The 13429-nt window shown below is 41.5% G+C and overlaps 1 protein-coding gene across 3 annotated transcripts in view; it reads right to left on the reverse strand.

Annotated features, from left to right (window-relative positions):
- relt (RELT TNF receptor) overlaps positions 1 to 12562 on the reverse strand; it is a 29861-nt gene extending 17299 nt beyond the window's left edge. For all 3 annotated transcript variants that reach the window (XM_008286701.1, XM_008286699.1, XM_008286700.1), the window contains exon 1: positions 12424 to 12562. The gene's annotated coding sequence lies outside the window, so the exon portion shown is untranslated. The remainder of the gene's footprint in view (positions 1 to 12423) is intronic.
- Between the last annotated feature and the right edge of the window lie 867 nt (positions 12563 to 13429).

Genomic DNA, 13429 nt, shown 5'->3' on the forward strand with positions numbered 1-13429 from the left:
GTGCGGTGATGGGATCCTTTTCCAACACATTATCTGTGTGCATTTATACATGTTCATGCAGGTATGCACATACACACACAGACACACATGGAAACATCTGGAATGCCATACCATCCAGCCAACACCAAGCTGTTCCTTGTACAAACAAGAAAATAAAAAATGTAATGAGTTTATGATTTTGGTCCGGCGAGGCCATCACGCCAATGACAGGCTTCTGAGGCATAATTTTAGGGGGGAAGAGAAAGATAAAGCGAGGACAGAAAAACCACCAGCTTGAAAAAACAACACTGGGCCGATCCGGTCGTAGAGGAAGAGAAGGGAGGAAGAGAGAACGAGGGGAAGGAAGGATGGAAAGAGGAGAAAGTGGAAGGGAGTGACATTGCTAAAACTTCAACCTGATAGCATGATGTATATATAGAAGCATTTGTTAAAATGCCATTCAGACCAGAGCAAGAGGCTAATTACAAGTCACACACGCGCACATATATCTACACATTCGAGCATGCACCCTCACATGCACACACAACTGAAAAAAGGAAAAAAATGATCAATAAAAGACAATGATAGAGAGAGCAAAATAAAAATGGGACCTGCAATTAAGTACCTCTTTTTTTAGAAAGTGTCAAGTAACAAATTGGATCGTCCTCGAGGGGTTGAGGAATGTTGGCTTTCTGCAAAGAACCTAACTTGACCTCCAAAAGTGCAGCCACTGTAACAACTACACTGCAGCAGAGCAGGGTGAAACTGATTTATTGTGTGATAAATGCATATATTCCAGTCTCCTCCTTAAATGGCAGCACTGTATTTTTCAAAGTTTGGAGTGAGAATGTATTTTTAAAAACAGCTCTTGTGGTGAGATCACGTTTTATCAGTTTGAAAAAGCTTCTGCAAAGTTATTTCTTCACAATGCACCATTTATTTCATCTACAAAACTCATACTTTAGTCAACGCCAAGATGTTTAAATGAAAGAAAAATCACACAAGGAATGTGGAACAGGAAAGTGCATCAACTAGAATGTGTAGTTTCACCTGCTGACTGTCCACAGGTGGAGGCCAGTGTGTGCAGCAGCAGCAGCAGCAGCAGCAACACATGCAGGGAAAATCCAGTTAAAATACAAAACGCTGAATCTGTAAGCGTGTCCAAAAACAATGTTTAAATTGTGCCCACTGCTTAACCACTGTCCTTAGAAGTCAAAACCATTCACAGCCAGGCAATCCATGCCAGCAATGTCCGCATGTGATGCATTTACATTTAAATCCAGTTTGTCTGAGGCTTTCTCCACAAACCCACTACAGAGGTGACCGCCACACGTGGGGCTTCCACTGGACCTACAGGCACATGACCGCCTCCGTGTCCACGCGTGGCCTTGCTCGCCACCCATCACAAAGTGCCACTCAAACGCCAGCCATTGGAAAACTTTCTATTGTATTTTAAAGGCATAGGTTTAAGTTTGGGACATTTGCTTATTGGCTTTCTAAATCACATTTGGATTAGAAAATCAGTAACATCTGCATATCTCTCTGGAAAAAACTAAAGCTACAGGTGGCAGACGTGTAGAAGAACATAGCCTACCAGCCTGCTAGAACCTCTGACAATCACTAATGTTCATTGTAAAATAAGAAAAGCCTGTTTAATCCCACAAAAGGGTAGTTTGCAGTGTTACAGTAGCAAAGGTGATACTGCAAATGTGTAGGGATTGTCAGTAGAAAATAAAAAGGAACAAAAATATACATAAGTTTTGATTCTTCCATATGTGGATATTTAGATATTGCACAAAAAAGTCCTCCGAATGTGAAAATGACAATGTTGCACATTTCAATTCTGCAAATCTGCCCTGTTGTTACCTCATAGATTCAACTTCTCCAAGGTCAGCAGAGTTTTTACCACATAACTATATTGCATCCAGCACTGCTATTATTATGACAACTGTTAAATAAGGTGGAAGTAAAAGAGAAACTCATTAAATGTAGGAGTGAGATTGACTTCAATTTGGTTGCTCTGTACTTGTGACATGTGCAAGGACAATAAAACTGATTCTGATTCTGATTCTGTCTTTGAAACCAATAGAACAGTCCTCCTTTTTGACTGAGTCAGTCATTATTCCTTGTCTAGCTCATGAGAAGCATTTTAAGCTATTGTGTTTATGGCTGGGATGTTTCTAATAAGGGGCTGCAAGGTGGATGGGTGGTTAGCACCATTGCCTCACAGCAAGAAGGTCGCTGGTTCGCGTCCTGATGAGGACACCCGGGATCTTTCTGAGTTTGAATGTTCTCCCCATGCAGCGTGGATTCTCTCTGGGTTCTCCGGCTTGGATGGATGGATGGACGGGCGGACGGACGGACGGACGGACGGACGGACGGACGGACGGATGGACAGATGGATATTTCTAATAAGGGGTCACCTGGAGCACATTGCTGCAGCTCCTTAAACAGTAGTGTCCATGCTGAGGTATGAGATGACCCAAAGGGGTCACAGGATAGATCTGACTGGTTGTGAGTCAAGAAACAGAGGAAAACACAGAATTATGTTTCTGCAATACATATTTACTGAGAAAGAAACCACTTTTAAGTTACTGACCACCACAACGTGACATTCAGTAGTTGACGCTGACTCTACCGAACTGCCTTAAAATGTTATTTAACACAGACTTTACATAATTCTGGTCACAGAAGCTGCAGTTCATTGTCTGCCTGCTGAAACTTCTCATCCTTGAACTCTTGTACTTTTCTTCCACGTGCTCTTCCTGTCCTCGCTGGCCTGTCTGAGCTGTCAATCCTGTAATTGCTTTTTATTGTTTGCTAGTTTCCCTTTTCATAGCTTGCTTCACGCCTGTGTCAGCCATGTGCGCCGGTTTGAAGGCTGCTGTCAGATGGATTTGTGGGCAGGAGGGGCAGACGAAGGACAAATGAGAAAGACAAAGGGATGGAGGCAGAGAAGACAAGAGAGGAGGAAGAGCTGGACATCAACACATCTCAGAATATCCCAGCGAACACAACAAAGACGCCAACATCCACAATGCTTTCGTCATTTTATGTGAAGCGACGAAAACAGCATAACATGATCAAAATTAAAAAACACCTCAAAGGGAAAAGGGAGAGGAGCGTGACAACTTTTCCTAAACTTTGTAAAACAGTAATTACCCAAAACCCTCATGCTGTTTGACACATGCAAATAACAAGTCGCGCCAACGTCAGATGACCAGTCACATTTTGTGTTTTGTTCAGGGGGAGCTAAAAATAGCAATAATAAAGAAGTAATGGTGAAGCCATGACAAAAACATGGACATTATTCTATTCTGTGGTGGTTTTGGAGGCGAGGACCGGCCAAATGTATTTGAGAGCTTTTTCTGGCTCCTTGATGTCATGCGGCTGCTGAGCTGAGAAATCCTACTGGATGAAGCTGTGAAGGGAAGGAAGGAACCACAAAAGAGGAAACACAAGAATGAGTGGAACTCGTCGCCTTTCAGTTTGAGGTGACTGAGCTGCAGGGGGGATCACGAGGGTAAAGCGGGGTGAAGCCACCACGTTGTTGGCTTCTAAACAATGAGCCGTGTTTGTCAAGTAGGATTCTGGTGAGACACGAGGCGCTATTTTATTTTTTAGTGTTAAGTCTAGACACCAAAGCACTGAGACGTGTCCTGCTTCACTGATTAACATGAAAAAGGTTTTTTTCTTCACGCTTATAATTGAAATGTTTGTTTGCTGTCTAGAATGAGAAAATGGTTTAATTCAGACTCCTTGGTTTAGTTTTTAAAGATAAGTTCAACTAAAAGAGTCACAGAAAGATCCCCAACACCATGACCAGATGTATCACCACTGACGCAACGTAGTGTATTTACTTTTAACAGCATATCAGTTATTTACTTTATTGTTAGCCCTTGTTGCGTGTCAGGCTGTAGAATAACAGTATTCCGGTTGTCTAAATAATAAATAAAATAACCAGGTCTTTCAATATTACTTGGTTTTTAGTGTTTTGCCTCTTCCTGTTACAGTCCTCCGTTTTATTTCTTTGGGTTTTCAAGTGCAATCTTACTTTGCTTAATCTACCGGTGACAGTGAGTTATGTAATAAAACGTGGATGCCCATTTACTGGTAACAGTTACATCATACAGATAGAATTCCCACTTTGAAAGCATGTTGTAAATCAGGAAGTCTTCCTTTCATGGCAAACAAAGAAATGTGGGCCCTGCAGTTAGACCAGTATTTAATAACTAACTCAGCACAACAGAGATTAACCGTGTGTGTGGATGCTCGGTTATCCACGTCTTCCTTTAAGGTTCACATTCAGGACAGAGAAGACAGATGGTTTGAAAGAGTGAAGGAAGCCATCTGTGTTGAACTGGAACAGCCATCTTTAAACAGAGGAGGGTCTTTAACACCACTTAGCAGGTAATGCAGTCGTGAGAGCTCCACTTTCACCGCTATAAATATCACAAATAATTCCTGATCTGGTGGATTTACAACCATTTACACTTGTTGGGATGAAAATCCTGGGTTGTTAATTTGGCATTAGCCATTCTGGGTTGATAATATATATCTGGGACTCGCCCTCAGTCAGGTAGAACTAAAGACGACTCTTTCATGAGAGGTGAAAGGTCTTCAAGAACCCAAATAAGAAATCCAGCTCTTAGAAGGACCCTAAACTTTTGCCCCAAAGAAAAAATGAAGTCTGACACTAAAGGAAATGGCAATATTTAGCAGCAGCTGTATTTGCAAACCTAATATTGAATTAGTGATGTAGGCATTGACTGCTGCAGTATGTAATCGTATTGCAAAAGGTCTGCTGCAACGTAAATACTTGGACTATCTCATCAAAGCACGTTCCTCTAATGTTTCCTCCACCTGGATCAGATAGTTTTACTTGCCTAACCTAAACCAATATGCATTGAAGGGAGCAGTTAGCCACGTGGGTCAGTGAGCTGTGCTGAGAGGTTAGGATGGTTCAGAAGGTATAGTGTACCCTATCTCATACAGCTGCACTGAGTGGACATCATACAGAACCAGCATTCAGATTTTCCAAAAATTCATGATGTAGAAGTTGTCCGGTCTTGTATCATAATATACTAGTTTATTTTGACCAGGTTAGGCCTGGGCATGGACCACATAAGGCTTGAGATTTTTCCTTATTGTTCAAACATCTGCACCAAAGTAAACTTGGATTATGATCATCTTCTCATTTATTACTGAGTTTAGTATCTCCTGATTTCGCTCTATAGGTGCAGTGATGCATCATGAGGAAAGGAGTTGCTCCTCTTCAGGTTTTAAAACCGTCCTTTGTCTCTAGCTCACAAAACCCCTTTATGGACCATTAGATTATCTCAGAAACACACAGTCAGCCAGGCTTGAAACAGGCTTGTTTTTCTGAGTTACTGAACAACCTCACAGCAGACATTTTGGAGATAAATGACACCATAATGCTGAGATTTATCCTTGCTTTAGCCTTGATTAAGGCTCGTGCACACAAAAAAAAGACTTGGATTTTCCTGAAGGTTATGATGTAAAAAGGCCTAACAAAAAAAAAAAAAAAGAAGAAGTCAGCCAGCTGTTCCCATGCAGATAATGGCTACCTATTGAGCCCACTAGGTCACGTAGCGCGTCCCGGCCTTGGGGGAACACCTCGTTGTGATGCATATGAGTATTAACTTACGGCCCGAGTAGTGAAATACAATAGAAAAGAACTGAGGCGGCAAAAAAAAGGTTTAAGGTAATTATACTCCATTGTTCATCAGACATTCCGTGGACCGAGAGATAATGTGCACGTGTACGACAACGACGTGGTCGGGACAACCATACCCTCAGTTACACTCCATGGAGGTGCCCATTATCGGCAGATGAAAAGCTGATTTACGCCAACACTTTCTACGTTAGCGCTCAGACAATGTCTCATTACAGGGATCGTGTCTGATAGCTGGGCAGGTGCCACCCTTTCTCCCACTGTCTCTCTCGTGTCTGCCGGTCCTCTCCTGCCGTCCTCGGGGGTTGCTGCAATGTCGGTCGTCATGTTTTCCAGTGGAACTGTACACCAGCAGAAACTTACCGGGTTTCTCTTGCGCACTGTCTGTCAGACATCACTAAGTTGGAACAAGAGAGGTTGAACTGACCGGAGAGAGTAGAGAGAGAGACAGATGCAGGAAGGTTTACAGCTCTGTGATACCGACAGAGAATACACTGCGGCAACCAGAGAGCAGGGTCACTCTATACTGTCCCAGTTTCCTATAGCTACTAGGTCTGCAAACCATATGCAAAAAAATTTAATAAAAAATGCAAGTATTTTGACAGATATTGTGATCTTAACAACAATTTTAGCGGGAAATGTTAATTTTTGTATTTCTTTTCCATCCAGAAATTAATTAAAGTATGATTTATATGCTTCATTTTAAGTGTTACATGGCAGAGAACACAGACCTTAAAACCTAAAATTAAATCGTGGATCCAAACTAAAAATCAAGCAACATTAAATGCATTTTGTTATCTATAAACTGCAGCGCTTCTGATTCGTCTATCAGTACTCATTTAAAAATTGGACTGTTGATCAGACAGAATAACATATTACAAGACAGGTACTAACTGTGATGGGCATTTCTAACTGTTTTCTGCTGATTTATTGAGAAAATAATGTGGAAATTAATCACTAATAAAAACAGTTTATTAGTTGCAGCTCTAATTTCATGCTATAACTTGCCACAAAATAACTCCAGTAAAATGAAGAACCTTCAGTGGTTGAAAAAACCACAAAAAGCATGTGTAACATTTACTAAATACTTATATTTGTCCATTTTGCAACTTTGATAACATTTAAGGCAATTTTTAAGGCCTCTTAACTACTGTGAACCATGCATACATACACACACACACACGCACACACACACACACAAAATGGTGATACAACAGAACTGTTTCCTTGCATTTTGGTCATTGCAAACAGATGCCACATTTTATGGGAAGTCATAAATTCACTAACACTTCAGGCACAATAGCTGTTTTGTTTAGTTGCACAAATGGTATTATAAAAGCCTGATTTTATGTAAATGTCAATGGTGCTTATAAGGTGTAATTTAATCCTGTTCTGCAAAGAGTTTTAAGTTACCCTGATTTTATTTTGCATTCAATTAGATTTTACTGTCTGCCTCATTGCAAACAAGATTAAACTTGTTTTTTAAAAAAGGTGTTTTTTGTAACAAGACAAGGACACTCTGCTATTACTTAACCCACCAGAAGCCAACCACAAACCAATTCTAACTCCAAAACAACATTAAAAAAATCCAAAGTCTTATTTTTTCCCCCTTTGTTTTCAGAGGACAATCTGTGTTGCGGAAATGTGTATCGGAGTAGTTGTTTTTCAGAGTCTGCTATTTTCCTTGACGTCACCACCGTCATTAACAGAGGATGTAAATCAACTCCTCATGTTCCAACACCTTAAACAATGATTCACAACTTGTGCGCTCATACCATGTCTATATTAAAGTCAGGACACACACACACTATCATAAAACCAACTAATTTTCACACACACAAACACGTGCACGCAGTGTGAAAACAACACTTTCAACATGTTATCTCTATTTGTCCAACAAATACGAAGGATTCAGTTAATTACTGTTTTACTCAGTGGTAAAATCTGTCTCAGAGGTTGAGCTCAGGTAAGGAAAACAGGATTTTCACCCTGGCATCTGTATTTAATCATACTATTGCATCTACTCTGTGGGTGCTCTAAGAAAAGATGTTTTGGAGTTACTAGAGAAGTGCTGCCTATCAGAGAGCTACGCTTTAAGAGAAAAGTCAGACATTTATTTGATTTGGCTCTCAGAGTTAGATGAGACGATCAATACAGCTCTCACATCTGTATGGCAGATATAAGGCCAGTGGCTAGTTAGCTTAGCATAAATACTGAAAAAAGGACAGGAGGAAACAACAGACTGTACAGGAAGATGGATGAGGCCTCAGGAGCATCACCCATAAGTTTCCTGAGCAGGAGTTTTGTTGCTCACTCACTGGCTTTGACTGCCGCTAATCAAAAAATGAGCAAAGATGTGGAATATGGTTGAGAGGGGCCATGCAAACATCTCTGGGGCTAGGACTCTCCTAGGACAGTACCCTCCTGTCACTTAATATGACTAAACCCTTAATTATGCATAACTTTAAGCCTTAATATAATTAAAACTCCTAAAGTACGTATAAATTCACATTCTGTATGGCTGTCATGAGCAAAGAAATTAGCTATAAAGACCCAAACCATCTTTTGTAAAAGGCTGCAGTCATCTTTATTTCATCTGTAAATTTGTGCATTTTAACATTAGGGTCTTTGGAAATTAACTCGCTTTTGGAGGCAGCCTCAAGTGGCCATTCGAGGAACTGCAGCTATCAGGGTTCACTTCATTTTTCAGCCTTAACGGCTCCCACTTAGGTAAACAAAGATAACCTAAAACTAAGTCTACAGCATGACAGCAGCATTCGTCTTGTTATCAAACTCTTGTCAAGAAGGCAAATAAGTCAAAATGTCAAACTACTTCAACCACCGCAGGTCAGCGAGTCCAGAGATGGGCTTTCCCTCTCAAAAGAGGTGGAGTCCAGGGAATTTTAACAAGACCTCCGGGAATGCTAGATATGTTACACAACTCCATATGCGTTTACATAAAGCACGCAGAAGCAGTGTCGTAAATTTATATAAAAGCAGATGAGAAAAGTCGTGGATTCATAGAATACCAGCAGATAAGCAAGACAGCATCATTCTGCAGCCCTGCAGTTTGCCCCCAACATGCAACCCAACCACACACACGCACCCACATTTATTTATGGATCTAAATATGCTGTGTTTTGAGTTGTATTCAATATCTCTATAAAAGTGCTGCTATAGAGGAGAGGTTCAATTTCCTGCTTTGTTGGCTACATTGTCATTACTCAGCGGTTGTTTTGAAACAGTGCATGTCTGTGGCACTTCTCACATGAGGGATTGTATGGATCCTCTCCAAAACATGACACACACACACATTTTACACACACACACACACACACACACACAACACTCGCTCGGTCACTCACTTGTGCCTCGTCACAAAGAGATCGACCTGGACATGCCTGCTGTGTGATTTGCTCTGGCAGCTAAAAGCCAGCGATCGGTTACTGGCGAGTTCAGATAGCAAGATTTGCGGTCGCTTTCAGATTTGTCTTTCCCCTACCAGAACCGTGCGCGGGGGAGCGAACGTCTGCACTTGTTTTTTTCCTCTTTTCTCGAAGGCTTATTTTTAAGACTGTGTCATTAAACGGCGTACGGAAGGGAGTGACAGGGAAGATATAGGAGGCAGAGGGGAAAGGTCATCAGGGCAAGAAGGGAGGAAAAAAATACTTGGGATAAAATATGACACTGCAACATCCGGGAAGTGACTCTTTTCCGCAATGTGACTTTCAAAAGAATGACTGACGGAAGCTCTCTGCAGCATGACTTGCATTTTGCTCAGTAACAGTGAAATCAGATGAAGGAACAGCACAGTGGTTCCCCCTCCCCCGAGAAAATCCTCATCATCAGAAGAAAAATGCAAATTTAGGCTTCTGCTGCTCACCGATTCATGTTTCCCCAACCTCTAATTAAGCCTGGGTGTGTATGTACATGAGTTTATGCAGGAGTGTCAGGAGGTGAGCCTGTTTGCACGCTCATGCCAGCGTCCCTTCAGGTTTTTGTGCCTAGGTCCCCCTGTAATTATCCAATCCTCCACCAATCTGTGTGTGTGGACGCTGAGCCAGCTTGGATAGGGATCTGCGGTCGGCGCAGTGGGAATTTCTTTGGCGCAGAGTCTCCTGGCTGACATTGGGGAGGCAGGCAGCTGTGGCACGGGGACGGAAGACGGTCGGGCGGCGTTCCCAACCACTCTGGTTGGACGGCTGGACGTGCAGATGACGGGATTGATGGGTTAATTAAAGCTTAGCTGAGTCTTTGACTTCCACATGCACTCACACACACTCAGAGGTGAAGCAGTGCATCGGTTATCGGCTCCAAGCTGCAGCACACACACACTTTTTCTGTCTGTTTTGTGTCTTCATTGCTGATCTCTGTCTCTCTTTTACTCTAACTTCCTCTACTTTCTCATTCTATTCTTCTCTTTTCTCTACTTTCTCTCATCCTGTCTTTATCCCGTCTTCCCTAGACCTTAAATACATATAGTGTAGGGTAAATGTTGGGTGGGGTGGGACATAAAATGGGGTTAAATTTGGCTCAAGATAAATCCATGCATACGCTCGAGTTGCACCAACTCCAAATTAAGGTACGCGTGTGTGTATAATTACCGGTGTTAGTCTTCCTGCAGTTTACTGCAGCATAAGTTGAGCACACAATATAGTGAATAACATAAAATCTTACTCTCTGCCAAGAAGTTATTCACCTAGGGTTCGCACTTGTACAGCACACAATATGGCAACAATCACAATTGTGTGTTGCTATCAAAGGAGGAGAACATGCGAGAGACACACAGATGTGTTTAAAGCAGGCAAAAACATGTCAAACATGTTTAAATTCTGTTTGGGGAATTCTTCAGCTGCCACAAACATCCACTGGAAGGAAAAATACTCAAAAAATCATCTATTTATTTCCTAAACAGGCTTCTAACACATTTTTGTACACTCACAAATCTGTGGAATAATGCAAGCTGACATGTGTAGTTATTTTCAAGTAAGACCAATATACTTCTGTGACTATAATGATACCACTGTGCTGTTTGATTATAAGCTGTAATGTAGAAAAAACACATTTACTGGCAAAAACGTGGTCCAATGCATCGCAGACATGAACGGTTCTCTTAAAGCAGAATGGTTTGTTCAGTTGCATTTTTTACATCAGTGTGAAAGATCCAGCCCTCTCCTCTCAGCTACCAACCACATGTTAAATAAGAGATAAACACATTATATATATGTTGAGCCAATAGATTTTTTAACAGCACACTTATTTAAAGATTTAAAGCTTTAACTAAACCAAGAGAAGTCCTGGGATGGGTTTCGGCATCTCCCCACCCTCACACGTGGTCTTTTACTTAAAAGAGAGAAAGCAGCTGTCAGGAAATAGGAAGCCTGCCTTTCTCGTAAAATAAGCGGTATCAAATACCTGTTCACTTGAACCGTGACAAGATAATACTGATGAATCAACTTTGCAAATCCTGTGAAATCCCTCCTTAAAATGACTGCATAGTAATAATAAAGGGACGAGCTGTACACGGCCCTCTTCTGGTGAAGGAGAGTGCGCATGTATAGTGGTGTGTGTGAGAGTGGTCGAAAGCCTCTTATTGATACAAGCATGTAGGAATTTGGACTCAGACAATGGAAGGCGTCTGGCAAAGATGACAGTCTCATCTTGATGCGTGTGTGTAAGTGGGGCCGTTGGCTTCAAGGCTCGTTGTGGTGGGCTCATTACGTAGCAGCACATCCTGCCAAAACCACTGTAGTACGCTGCAGCATTATGCGTTAAGACTTGGGTAAGAGAAGACAGGACTCCTACACTTTGTCGTTAATCTGTCCTTAAAAATGAAAGAACACCCTGGAGAGGCAGTGTGCAGGAGTTCTCTCTTCTCTTACTTATGGATAGTTCCTCTTATGCACCTGTCTACAAGAAACTATGGGTGTGCATGAGCCTTTAATGAGTCAAAGTGAAACTTCAAATGAGCAGTTACCGCAGCAAATGGTGCACAGAGAAAAGTGTGTCAAAGAACTGTTAATATTAATGCGCCAAATGCCTTCGCAGTATTTTTACTGTGCCTAATTTAAGCAAAAATATAGGAAAAATACTCCCCCAAATCGCAAAATTAAAATAAAAAGCATAGCCAGGACTTTATTTCAAAAAGAGAGGAGGATCGTACTGCCAGTGAGGTCATCACGCAACCCCTGACTGTGCGTCAAGCATGTGCTCATTCTGTCATTAGGGAGCAGGACATGAGTGCATCAAATTAGCCAAATTACAGATATTTAGTGAAAGAATGAACAGAGTAATACTTTAAACGACTAAAACCATAAGCCTGTAAACTATCCATAAATACGGCTGCTAAATTCCAGCAACTTCAGTGCACATTTAGATGATCCATATACTCTGTAAGCCTATGTTTGTTCAAAAATACAAACAGGCACAACGTTTGCTGAGACACAGATCGTCCTTCATTGAAAATATTTGCTGTCTTGAGTTGGAAACTCAGACGAAACAAGCAGCAGGGACTGTTTTTGCGTACACGGGTATAAGTAAACGCCATATAGCCACATAGGACAAAGTCATAAAAACACATTACCGCCGTGCGTAAAAGTGGTCATGACTGCAGCTCGGGCTTTGCGGCGAGAGAAGCCCCACACTAGTCTGACACAAGTTAACTACCGGCTACAGCAGCCATTCAGACTCCTACTCCTAGGCTGGAAAAAAAGAAAAGAAAAGAAAAAGGAAAAAGTTGTCGGACTCACCGGTTTAGTGAATAAATGGAGTTGAAATCAGTATTCGGAGACGAGCATCATCGGCTGCAGAGGACTGAGTCGGCAGGTGTAATTAAAACGTTTGAGAATGGATGAAAACCGCAAAGCCGGTAAACGAGGTTCCCCCCGCTCTCTCTCTCTCTCTGGCTCCTCTCCGTGTGTGAAAGAGGACATAAACAGTGAGCTGGCTCAGTGAGCTCACAGTGCGTCACCGCTGCAAGCTGAAACTCCCGACAGGCTGTGTGTGAGTGTGTGAGTGTGTGAGTGCGTAAACCGCCTCTGCTGGTTGTGGTGCTTTCCAGGCAGGTGTCTGGACTGTAGTTCTCCTCATATGGAGACCCAAAATGCTCAACATTAAATAAAACAGATGAATAAAATAAGACATATTAATACATAGAAATATTTAATGTTTCATGGCATTTTTAACCCATTCAAGCTCATTGTGTTTTGAAATCTCCTCAATGAATTACCAACAACATTAACTGGGTTACTCATCTTGTATGGTTATGAATACATTTCCCTTCTAATGTCACTGACATTAGGCTTTAATGTGTTGTATGGTTCTTGTAAAGGCTCTCTAGTTCTTTAAAGTGCCATCATTATTTTTTAAAGGATGATTCTTCACCTGCTTTATGTGGTTATTTAAAGCAGCTGTTGAGTCATTTGGTAGCAAACTGCAACTAACTAACCAACCATCTTAACTGGGGATTAATCTGTAACCTTTTTAAATAAATCAGCAGAAAACAGCGACAAACGTCCATCACAGTTTCCCAAATCCCAAACTGGCATCTTGTAATACGTTGTTCCCCCTGATGAACAGTCCAGAACCCAAAATATGAACCGTTGCAATGGAAGATCCAGAAATTCTACAGTTTATACATAAATGTTCTTTAAATCCGCATGTCATGAACTGTCAAATGCATTCAGTGTTCATTTAAGGTTTTCTGAGACTGTGTTCCCTGTCACAGTGACTGATCTTGTGTTTCTAATACTTTGT

The sequence above is a fragment of the Stegastes partitus genome, unplaced genomic scaffold, assembly GCF_000690725.1.
Source record: "Stegastes partitus isolate 25-593 unplaced genomic scaffold, Stegastes_partitus-1.0.2 Scaffold465, whole genome shotgun sequence".
Classification (NCBI taxonomy): Eukaryota; Metazoa; Chordata; class Actinopteri; family Pomacentridae; genus Stegastes; species Stegastes partitus.